Raw genomic sequence first — 12,810 nt, forward strand, 5'->3', positions numbered from 1 at the left:
CTGCCCATCATAGTTTGAATGGTCTGACTGGGTGGTAACTGCAGGCAAGTGAGGTACTGCTGGAGGAGGAGGGTCTCTGGGGTGTGCTTGGAAAAGTGCATCTTTCATCTGGCTCTTTCCCCTTCACTCTCTCTGCTCCCTGGCTGCCATGAGTGGAAAAGTGCTCCTCCACCAAGCTATGATGTTCTGCTTCACTTTGGACCCAGAGCAATAGAGTCAGCCAACTGTGAACTGAAACCATAAGCAACAATAAACTTCCTCCACTAGGTTGTTCCTGGCAGGTAATTTGGTCATAGCAATGAAAAGTTGACTAACATTGTAATTGAGACTTCTATAATAAGAATAAATTAACAAGAGGAAAAGCACTCAAATTTTTAAAATGTAAGTTTTATGTGACATGGGAACTTTCAGAAACAGGGAAATATTATGTTTTTACAGACAGTTATACAGACGTATGATTGGAGGAAAAAAGGATGTGATCTGTTGAGGGCCACAGCCAAGTGGGAATAACGGAATAACGCCTGGCATTTTGCCAGAGGGAATGGTTGAAAGGTGATGCCAGCAAGCCATTGAGATGATGATGGTTAGTTAAGCTGTGTATTCAGTTGTATATTAGACCTTTGCTGGGTGGCAATAGGGCGGCTCTTGCTGCCTCTGGCAACCGCTACTTTGGAGTTCCTGTTGAGTTCTTCTCCGGGGTTCCGAGAGAGTTGGGGCGGAGCCCGATGGAGAGCTGGGAGAGTTCCCGGGGAGTGTGCATGGAGTGCTGGTGGAGTTCGGGAAATAAAGTTTCCTGTTTGAACATACAAGTGCTTTGTGGCGGCTCAGTGATTTGTGCCCAGCCAGACTGCGGCAGTGATCTAATGGTAATAAGTGGAGAGAAGCATACCAAGGCTTGTTTGTTCAGGTTCTTTTTGGCATCCCTGTGTGACATTCCTCTCTTCATGATATAGGGTAAGAAACTTGTCACATAATGGTCTTAAGGGGAGAAAAATGGGAAAAGTCCAGAGGGTGATCCTCCTGTAGTTTAGGGCAGGATTTAAGGGTCAATAGTATAGGAATATCAGAGATCTTCGGTTTGTGCTGTTTTCCTAAAGGCCAAATGCCGTATTCTGGGATTGCCTTATCATTGATACTGCCTTCTGGGTATTCTCCAGATCTGTAGGCTACTTTTTCTTCTATTTCTTTGACACTTTTATTTAAATTGACTCTTCTGTATACTTTGCTTTATCTAAAGCAATATCTATTGACTGGGAATGGTTGCACACACCTGTAATCCTGGCCGAATCAGGAGAATCACAAGTTCAAGCCTCAACTACTTAGCAGCAGATCCTGTCTCAAAAATTAAAAAAAAAAAAAAAAAAAAAAGGTGGGGTAGGGCTGGGAGTATATAGCTCAATGGTAAGGATTCCTGGTTACAATCTCCAGTACAAAAAAACTTAACAACAACAACAAAAAATTGTCAAAACAATATCTGTGAAATTACAGATTTGCTGGCTAGTTATAAATATTTTTTTAAACTTTCATTAAACTTGTACCTACTGAAAAAAAAAAGACGTTTGTATCACCTCAAATCATACTAAGGCCTCCATTAAAATGCAAGTGATATCTGTGATGACTTTAAAATATTATTGCCTATACCTGTTAGCTCTGAATCTTGGGGGGGCGGATGGAAAGGAGACCCAAGTTCTCCAAAGGAAGGGGTCTGATTCAGGGGATGAGGTGGACCACAGTGGGTAGTGTGGAAGTGTCTGCAGTTTTTGGTTTTAGCTCTTTGAGACTTTGATTGGATAAGTCATTTTCAAGTTAAAAAAAAGTACTTGAAAAGGGTAAAGAATCATTTATCTTCAATAATAACTATAAGGCAGTTGCACAAAATTTTTAAAATTTACATTATTATTAGATCAGTAAACAATATGATGTTGAATGCTAAAAGTAGTGTTATCATTTGGGTCTCAAATATATCTCAAAGGCCCATGCATTAAAGGTGTGGTCTCCAGTTTGACACTACTGGGATGTGAAGGAAACTTTTAAGAGGTGGGGCATAATGGGAGGTCTTGGGTCATTTGGGATGTGGCTTCAAAGGGGATAAGAAGAGCCCAACCTTTCCTCTTTTTCAGGCCTTTCCATGAGGTGGATGGGCCTCCTTTGCCATGCACTCCCACCATGATGTGCTTGCTTTACCACAGGCCCAAAGCCATGAGGCCCACCAGTCATGGATTGAAATTTCACAACTGTGAACCAACATGAACTTTTTCTCTTTTTAAGTTGACTTATCTCAGTAATGTTACAGTAATGGAAAACTGACTAACACAAATATGAAGGATTTACAGGAAATGAGATACTGAAGAAGTATCTCATTTCTTCATTCTTTCAGTTATTCAATAAATACTCAATGAAGTTCTAGCCCCATTACTAGGTATCAAGAATATGAAAGCAAAAAGACATAGTCCTTCCCTTTGTAGTCTAGCAGGAGAAACAGTTACAAAACAATAACACATAGGTTTATTACAGCAGTGGTCCTTAACACAATGAAATCACAAAGTACAAAAGGATAAAGATAATGTACCACAGTGGAATTAACTAATCTGAGGAGAGCATTCTTGCAAAAGTCACATTTAAATGAAAAATAAATAAATAAAATAAAAATATATAAAAAATAAAAAGAAATCTGAAGTGTAGCAGGACAAAAGGCCACAGAACCCAGAAAATTTTATGCAGCAACGCATGGAGAAGAATTCCTAAGTATAAATAATTGAAAATGGCTGGGTGCAGTGGGTGCACACCTATAATCCCAGTGGCTAGGAAGGGTAAGACAGGAGGATCACAAGTTCAAAGCCAGTCTCAGCAACTTAGTGAAGTCCTAAGCAACTTGGTGAAACCCTGTCTCAAAATCAAAAATGGGCTGGGGATGTGGCTCAGTGGTTAAGCAACACTGGGTTAAATCCCTGGTACCACACCCCCAAAACAGAATTAAAACTCTAGTGTTCCCCACTTTTCATAGGAATTCCCTTTACCAAAGAAAAGAACAAACATGGGAGACATAGAATTAGGGTTTGTGAATGTAGGAAGGCTAGAGATGTGTTCTGTGAATGTGAAGATGGCACTGCCCAGCCCATGGGGCCTCCAGGTCCTACTGGAGGTTCCCCTGCTAGGTCATTTAGCAGAAGTGACCATTGGCAGGTACTAGTGGAAACAATAATTATTCTGTTCATAATTAACTGGCCTCCTGGTGCTTAGTTCCTCAGGATGTTTCAATGTATTTATTTTTCTTTGGTTGATTTTTTACAACAGGAATTACATATTGATTATAGACAAAAAAGCAAATAGAGATTGACAAAAGAAAAGTTAGATAACAGCCATTATCTCACAACCCAGAAAATGTTAACAGGCATAAACCTTTTGGGGTATACCTATATAGAGCTGCAGATATTGACAAAAAAAAATTAACTTGATATTTTACTGATAAAACACTGTTGGTAGTTGCTTTTATAATTTTTCCTGCTTTTAGCTTTCAATGGTGACTTTTTTTTTTTTTAGAATGAACTTTAGCCTTCTGAGACAAATGTCCTAAAAAATCAATTAAGATTACTCACCCTAATAATCCACAATTCACAATCCCTTTGAGCAGAAGTTGTTAGCCCTGGGGATTAAACATAGGCCCCATCTCAGTGCCATTGCAAGTAGCTGCTCATGTGGACAGAGGTTTGGAGACTGCTGAGGCTGGGCAGCATTTTTTTGCACATTTGCAAAGGAAAGAGTCACTTAGGATTTTCCTCTTCATTTCTCCTCAGTTTCCAGAATCAGAGAAATAGTAATATTCTCAAGCAGAAAAATTACTTTAACTATATTTGGTAGGAGTTCAGTATTTTGGAGGCTGTCAGAAAAAAATTAAAAAATTCACTCTACAGAAAGTAAATCTGTGGTTTAAGGAAGATGAGTTTGAACTCCTGGCAGCAAGATAACTGTGCTGGAGTTAGGACACAGGATGAAACTCCAAGCTGCAGTTGTTTCTCCTGTTTTGTGCTTGCAAGGTAGTTTATAATACTACCATACTATCGGGGTGTTTAATTAGATGGCTCTCCTACCCAACATCTGGATGCTTTCTACTTGGCACCCCCTAACATCCAGAGACCATTAGGCTCTAAACTTCCAGACCACATGGCCTTTCAGGGAGAGAGCTGGATGTAGATGGAATTATCTGAAGATTTGTGCTAGTGAAAGATTTTTTTTTTTTTTTAATGAGCACGATGCACTTAGCTAACATATTAGAGAAGGTGATTACTATCTTGCTTTTGCATGCCCCGTGTTTTGTTTCTCCAAAACAAAAACAACTAAAAACAGTTGAGGTATGTATTGTATGTGTTTACCTAGATCCACTATAGTAATTAATATACTTTGGGCATTCTTTATGTCTGAGCATTATTTTATTTATTATCTTATTTAATTCCAACACAAACACTATAAAATAGGTTCTATGGTTTGCTCCATATTACAGAAGAGGAAACTGGGTCAGGTCAAAATTTCCCCCAATCCGTATTCTTAACACCAAACTCGCCTGGTCGTCCCAACTTACTTTGTTTTGTCCTTGTGACATTCCTGCAAGAGTACAGACTCTCTTGTAACATGGGAGAGATGAGTCTGGAGTTCTGAGTGATTCTTGGAGAACTGGAGAAACTTTGCAAAGCGTACTACCAATCATTCTACTCTTGGGAACTCACGTTTCTGGGCTTCTAAGACCAGGACAGAATGATAGGTTTCACTTTAGACAATCAACTTGGAATGGAAACAATGTGTACAAATTTGTGGTGCTCAAAGATGATTAAACAAAAAAATAAAAAAAAAACAACAACCATGATTTAACAGAAGTTGCAGTTTCACTTTCAGGCTGAGACATCTTGGAGAGGAAAAAACACTAGAGCAGAGTCAGGAGACCTGGTTTGTGCTGTTCCATTCAGCTGTCTGGCCTGGGTCAAGCTCTTCATTTAAGTGAGGCTTGATTTCTTCATAGGTTAAATAAAAAAGGCTGAATCAGATCATCCTCATTCTCTCTGGGTTCTAGGAGTGGGAGATGTGTCTACCTCTGCTATAGCTGGGAAGTTGCAGAAAGAGAGCACTCTCTCCTTCTCTTCCCCTCTCCCTTTTCTCTTTGCCTCTCCTATTAGGAAAAGGCTTCTGAAAGGGCTCTTTGAGAGTCAAGGTAAAGACAAACTTGTCCTTTAGTCCAGAGTGGAGCATCACAAACCCACTAGTTGTAGAGGTCAAGTAAAAGCAGCACCTCCACTCTCACTCCCCACCCCACCACCTACTCACAAAGAGGACAGGGCCCATGCCATGCTCAATGCTATTTTTTTTTTTTTAAAAAATACTTATTTATTTATTTACTTACTTACTTACTTATTTGGTGCTAGGGATTGAACCCAGAGATGTCTTACCACTGAGCCACATCTCCAGCCCTTTTTAATTTTTTTTTGTTGTTGTTGTTGTTGTTTTGAGAGAGGCTCTCATATAAGTTCTTAGGACCTTGCTAAGTTGCTGAGGCTGGCCTTGCATTTGTGATCCTCCTGCCTCGCCTCTTGAACCACCAGGATTACAGGTGTGCACCACCACACCTGGCTATTGTTCTTAATCCTATTCTGATTTTCCCATTTTGATAGACAGTGACATAGAAAAATATTTGTCTATTATGAGGAAAACCAAGTAGGCACATTTTGCAAGTTAAATCGTGCACAGGTAACTAGGCAGGCGGTAGACTACCAGTTCACTTCCTGTGCTCTGGAGGTTAGGCCTCTTAGATCAACAAAGTGACACAGTTTTAAAACCTTGAGGAACTATTGCATTGTGGTCATGCTGATCATTCATATTCACCCAATAGTTTCCTTATGTCTGAGATCTGGCCTCCTCAAAAGTGCCTAGAGTCATTCCCAATTAATTGTGCAAAAGGAGGAAAAGAGGGGAAGGGAGCTTGACCCAGACAACCCATGAGCAATTCACACTGATTTTGGAAGTCTTATTTCCTGGAATCTCATATTCCTTCCTGGTGTAGTACTTGACACATATCTGGACCCTCAAAGAGCATTCATGAAATGTGAGTATGGTGGAGAAAAGAGAGGTTTTTAATAGAATAGATCAAAGAGCCCTAGACTAGAAGACTACATCCTGTGTCAATGATTTAGGTAGCCAGTTGATAGCAAAACTGGGCCTGAAACCCAGGTCTGCCAATCCCAACACAGGGCTCATTCCACAATCTTCACCCTGTGCACTTTAGTTCTTTTAATTCATGCAACTACAAACCAATGGTCTCAGGATGCTTTTTCATGTTCAAATTGCATGATATCATCTCACAATTGAAAGAGGTGCCTGCACCCAACAGGTAGAGTGTGATTGCTGCAGCCACACAGACCCATTTCTTCCCTTTCTGTTGGTAAATGTGGACATGTAGATGGGGTAGACAAGACATGAGGGAAAGAAGAGCTCTCTCTTCATCCCTCTGTTTGTCCAAAGCTGGATTCCTCTAGGTCTGCACAATGTTAAGCAGAAGCCAAGTTGCTAGCCATCTCTGGCATCTTCTTAGAATCTTCAGATATAATGCAAAATGTTTTAACTGAGAACCAGAAACCTCTCAGGTTTTTCATCAGCAGAAAGTAAAGTCTCCTCTAGCCTCGGATTTGTTCAACTCACTCACCCTCTGCTTCTTCTTCCCTTGGTTTCTCTCACTGAAATATCATGAAGAATAGTATTTCTACATTGTTAGAGAAACACAACCTGAATATTTTGGTGTACTTTGGTGATGTGCAAATACATGTAACTTGAAGATGTTAAAGAATAAAATTACTTGTACTAATAAGAATCAAATCGATATTAATGTTAAGGTTCTTAGAAAGTAGCTGTTTGATTTTTTTTTTTTTTTTTTTTTGGTACCTGGGATTGAACTCAGGGGCACTAGACCACTGAGCACCATCCCCAGCCCTAGCCCTACTTTTGGTATTTTATTTAGAGACAGGGTCTCATGGAGTTGCTTAGTAAGACTTTGCTTTTGCTGAGGCTGGCATTGAACTCATGATCCTCAATGCTTCAGCGTTCTGAGGCCTCTGGTATTACAGGTATGCACCACTGCGCCTGGCTTTGAATTTTTTTTTAAATAATTCATGTCCTAATGAGGCAAAGTACTCACTTCATTAAGAAATAAATAAAAAAAAATTCCAGGGTTTTTCTGGCTGAGTATTTTTATCTCTAGCTCTCTATTTCTGTTATTATTATGAATAATTCAAAAAAAAAGAAAAAATAAATAACCATGTACTTGTTTCCTATATTTCACAAGTTGTTAACCTGTTCCTTTAAATGGTTCACCAAATTCTTCATGCTAGAGTATTTAAAAGAAAATTACCAATGACGTGGCTTTCCCTTCTAAATATTGTAGCATGCATCTCTAGAAAACAAAAACAGACTGCTTCCCTTGTAACCAAAATATCATCTCACCTGGTAGAATCGTTGGAAATGACTGGATGTCATCTGGTAGCTGGTAGCTGTTCAACATCTCACTTCTCCTCAAAATGTCTTTAATAGTTTGATCAAACTAGAATCTAACCAGGGATTGCACATTACATTTGGCTAGTATGCCTCTTATGGTTTTTAAAATGTAGAACTAAATTATACATGAAAAGGCAAAACTAGAGAGGGACTATGAAACAAGAACCTGGAATTGATATATCAAGCTCTAGTCCAAGCTCAGCCACCCACCTGCTACCTGCCAATGGGCAAAGTACCTACCCCTGTGAGCCACTTTGATCTCAGCAGCATAATTCATGCATTCATTCTTACACTTCACAAATATGTATCAACTATCCAATATGGCCTTGTTCTAGGAAGAAGTCAGCTTCCAAAAATGATAGAATTCCATAATTATAATTCTTGTGGATTACCTCTGCCAGGATCCACCTCAGAAACCTCACCATTTTCATTACTTAATCTATTGAGAATACAAGGCCATTTATCCTCTAGAATGTATCACAATTCTTGAATTATCTGGGGATCCCCCCCACCAAGGATATCATTCATCTTGTTCACCCTGTATTTTTTTTAACCTGGAAGTATATGCAAAGGCTTGACTAAATTGGGGTGATATTTTTGGCAAGAATGTTTTGTAGGTGGTCCTGGGTACTTGGTACTGCACCTCATCAAGAAGTATATAGAATGGAACCACCATTTGACCCAGCTATCCCACTTCTCAGTTTATAACCAAAGGACTTAAAATCAGTATATTACAGTGATGCAGCCACATCAATGTTTATAGCAGCTCAAATCACAATAGCTAAGCTATGTAACCAACCTAGATCCCCTTCAACAGATGAATGGATTAAAAAAATCTGGTATATATGATCGACTATTACTCAGCCTTAAAGAAGAATAAAATTATGGCATTTGCCAATAAATGGATGGAGCTGGAGAATATTGTGCTAAGTAAAATAAGCCAATCCCCCAAACCAAAAGCCGAATGTTTTCTCTGATATGTGAATGCCAGTTCATGGGGAGAAGGGTGGGAAAGAATAGTTATTTTAGATTAGGTAGAGGGGAATGAAGGGAGGGGAGGAGGTAGGGGTTTGGAGGTAGGAAGGATAGTAGAATGAATCAGACATTATTACCCTGTGTACATATATAACTATATGACCAGTGTGATTCTACTTCATATACAACCAAAAGAATGAGAAATTATACTCCATTATATATGATGTATCAAAGTGCATTCTACTGTCATGTATAAATCATAAAAACAAATAAAAATTTTAAAAAATAAGTATATGACATCTGGCTGTCTTGCTTTTATATGCTAAGACTGATTATGGTTTTGGATGTGATGGCCTGATGCCCCAGTGTGCACAAACAGTGGCTTGTGAGCAACTTGGGGAGGATGATGGGGGTAGTAGGGTAGTATGTTGATATCATATCAACCTGATTCCCATGTTGTCCATAGATGAGCTTTGCTCGAATCTTAGTTCTTGAGGGACCCTGGTGATTCTAATTTCATCAGTCTGTAATAGTATAAGTTCATGGCTGACATCCTATAACAAAAGACAAGAGAATGCATAACACGTTTATTTAGCCAAAGCCTTACATAATGTGAGAGGCTTTATAAATGCAGACTCCAAGTACTGAGGAGCATCTGTGTATCTTTATGCTTAGGTGTGATGAGTGCTCAGTCATTGCCATTGGACAGCAGGGGAGGACTGATGGTAATGAGGTATGCTGAAATACCAAGGCCTGTTTGCTCAGCTCCTTCTTGTTATCTCTGCATCTTCATTCCTTTCCTCTGGGTATGGGACAGGACACATAGGTCTGGACACATCGACAGGGCTTCATGGTCACCCTATGAGTTCTGACTGAATCAGAACATAATCCTTTCATTTATCAAGTTCCAGAGTAAGGAGAGGGTGCAGTGCTTATTCTAGTGATAACAAATGGGGGTTTGTTTGCTGCTTTGCTTCCTGAGTATCATTAGGAACACAGGAATTTTTAGATATTCAATGAGCTTCAATCCATTACAGTCCATTACTCATTCTGATGCATAAATTGTCCCAACTTTATGTGAGTGTCCCATTGGGTTGGGTCAGTGTTTAAAGATGAAAATGATGGAAAGATGTTTTCAGCAGAAAACACATCCAAGATCTTGGTGTCAGTCTGCCCTTGGGCTGGATGTGGGGTGAAGAGGGCCACGTGCACTGACTTGGGTTAATGCTCAAAAGGTAAGTCCCAAAAGTCTCAGTGAATAATGAAAAGCAAACTGCTGAGTGAGTCTTTGAATGTGCCTTCCCTCACCAGGCAAATAGGGCAGATTTACTCATCCATGGCTTCCCAGAGATGCAGCCAGGTAGCTAATTTAGCAGGTGGGTAGACAATGACTCAAATCTATAAAGGTAAGTCAGAACCGAGGCCTTGAGTGGGTTTCGGTTTTCATCCTATTTCAGCTGTTCTCCTAACTGAAGTTACAGCAGCCAAATCAAAATGATCTCAGCATTTGAGACACAGTAGTTGAGAGGGAGGGGTAGAGTTGAGAGGAGCTGAGAAAAGCAGGTGTTGAAGAAAGAACACTGTCTTCCCTGGGTACTTATCAGCTGAGTAACCAAGGCAAGGCAGATAGCTATCTTCTGTGGGCAGAGGCAGAGGTGATGAGCAATGCAATATAGAATTGGACTAATTGAAAGGCTTGTTACTGTTGGATAATAATGGTAGGAGGACATTTGCCAGTTGTCCTAGGGAATGTATCATGATTCTGGAATCATATGCTGTTTTTCTTTTGTAGTATCATTTATCTTGTTCTTTTATGTTTTGCATATTATGAAATTTCCAAGTAGGACCAAAAGCTTGGTTAAATTCTGGTGAAATGTTTTTGACAAGAATATTTGGGAAACCTAATTACCTTTTAACCTGAAATAATGGCAGTAGATCATATTTATTCACTACTTAGATAATGTTTTCAACTATCTCTTTGAAGTAGGGACTGGTTTTGATATCCATTTTACAGTTGAGGCACAGAAAAGTTAAGTGATTTGCTCAAGATCACATAACCAATAAATGACAAACAGAATTTGAATTTGAATTAGGGCTCCAAAGTTACATTTCTTAACCATTCTGCTGTGGATGAATACTTCCTAAAGAAATCTATAATAGAAGCCTACATCATTTACTTTCCATAGTGCACATTTGAATTTTTAAATTGGGCTTCTAGGGAGCAGAAGAACATTGGTGATGTTTTAGGCAACAATATTACTAAAGCAAAAGTTTTCCTCCAAGATAGGCTCTGTATATCTTTTTTTTTTTTTTAATTTGTGCTATAGTCATCTTCTCTAGTGGGTATCTGGAGGGATTAGACCACCTGCCTAGAAAAGCAACACTAATGCTGTCTGTCATTTGCTATAACTTGGAACAACCAATTTACACACTTTGGATGGCTGATCCCCCATCCCAGGGCCAAGGACCTTACTTGGGGCAGGATAGTCTAGTGATTACACACCGAAGGCATGCATGAGCTTGAGTGGGGCTTTGCAGCTTAATTTGCATCTTACGTTAGGAGAATCTGTCTAGGGTAGCTTTAAGTGTGTGAACTTGAGAGTAAGGCTGCGTACATTTGCAAGTGATACACACAAAGCTTGGTGCACGGTAATCACTCAGGAAAGGCCAGCTATTGTTATTGGGATGAATGGCCTCCTTAGCTCAAAAGTGGGTTATGAAGAGAATCTTGGGGCTCTTCTCTAGAGATTGATAAAACCAAGAAATGCTAGGCCAGAGATTCCCAAGGAGGGTTCTAATACCACCTGCTGGGTGCAACCTACTCCGGGTGGGATGCAGGGTATTCATAACAATGACAAGGAATTCCCCTCCTTCGGTCCCTGCACACGTGTTACACCTGTGTCTTGGGACAAGCTGGTGTTAATCCCCGCTCCCCCTGCCAAACAGCAAGTGTCTTTGAAGTACCACTTCCTGTGGATTCTTCCTGCTGTGCAGCTCAGCATCTTGAAAAGAGCTTTGAAGTCTCACTGACCGGCTTGCATCCCATTCTCCCCACAGAGGAACTGTGTGACTTTGGACAAGTTACCCAGCTTTCCTGAGCTTCATCTTCCCCTCTGTAAAAGAGAATCAATCGCATGCGTCATTGTGAGCACTTAGAACTGACAATATATAAAACAGTGCCACGACCACTGGAGGCTCCCTCCTGTGGCCACCTCGTCAAGCCACTGTGCCTCCTTAAGAAGTGCCCAGGAAAATGGATGTCGTTTTTATTGCTGTTTTTATCAGCAGAAATGGGACCTTAAAACAGTGAATTTAAAAATCTACTTTAAAAAAAAATCTGCTGAGTCCCCCCCCACCTTCACACATAACATCTCAAACAGAAATAAGAAAAATAATAGAACTGTGAATTATTGAATGAGATGATTCCATTGAAAGCACAATTTAGTCTTTTCAAAAGTAAAAGTTTGATCCTTTTCTAAAACATGTAAGATTGATTTTTTAAAAAATGCTTACTCTGCAGTAGTCAAATTCGTAGAGCAGAAAGTAAAATGTTTGCCAGGGCAGAGGAGGGAGAAATAGGGAGTGACTGTTTAATGGCTATGGAGTTTCAGTTTTGCAGGAGTTCTGTGGATGGACAGTAGCCACGGCAGTCCCGCAGTGTGGATCACTGCACTGTGTATATAGAAGGGGCTAAGTGGCTAAATTTTAGGCTAACTGTATTTCCCCCACCATCTTTAAAAATTAAAATAAAATTTAACTGTTCAGAATATAAGTGAGCACAGTTTTTAAGTTCCCTCAACCTTTGAGTCTTGGCCAGGAGGTTGGACTGGAAGCACATCTGGCACTGTGTTCTAGATTCTAAAAGTGAGAGACCTTTTCAGGGCCAGCGTCCCTGTGTGTGGTCCTCAGCTGCCCACGGAGGCCAGTGACAGGGCATTCCCAGGATCTGGACACTTTTGTTTCATTTCTAAACCTGAGCTGCCCAAGAGGAAGGAACCTATTTGCCGGAGGACTCTGCTAAAATCAGGTTTGGGAGAATTTTCAAGGAAATAGCTCCATAAATTGTGGGTAGATACAAAACTAACGGGCACATGAAAGATTTGTATTTTGAAAACAAAACCCCAGTGGGATTCTCTCAGCAGAAAATGAAAAGGTCTTCTTAACATTCAGTTGAACTATTAGAGCCATTTTTTGCTGTTGCAAGCACTAATGCAGGTACGGCCACTGCCACAGCCCCAGATTGCAGCACAGCAAATTAGCAGGGTTTTAACTTGGCTGCAAATATCAAGCTGGCTGCTTGTCATT

Source organism: Marmota marmota, unplaced genomic scaffold (assembly GCF_001458135.2).
Source record: "Marmota marmota marmota unplaced genomic scaffold, marMar, whole genome shotgun sequence".
NCBI lineage: Eukaryota > Metazoa > Chordata > Mammalia > Rodentia > Sciuridae > Marmota > Marmota marmota.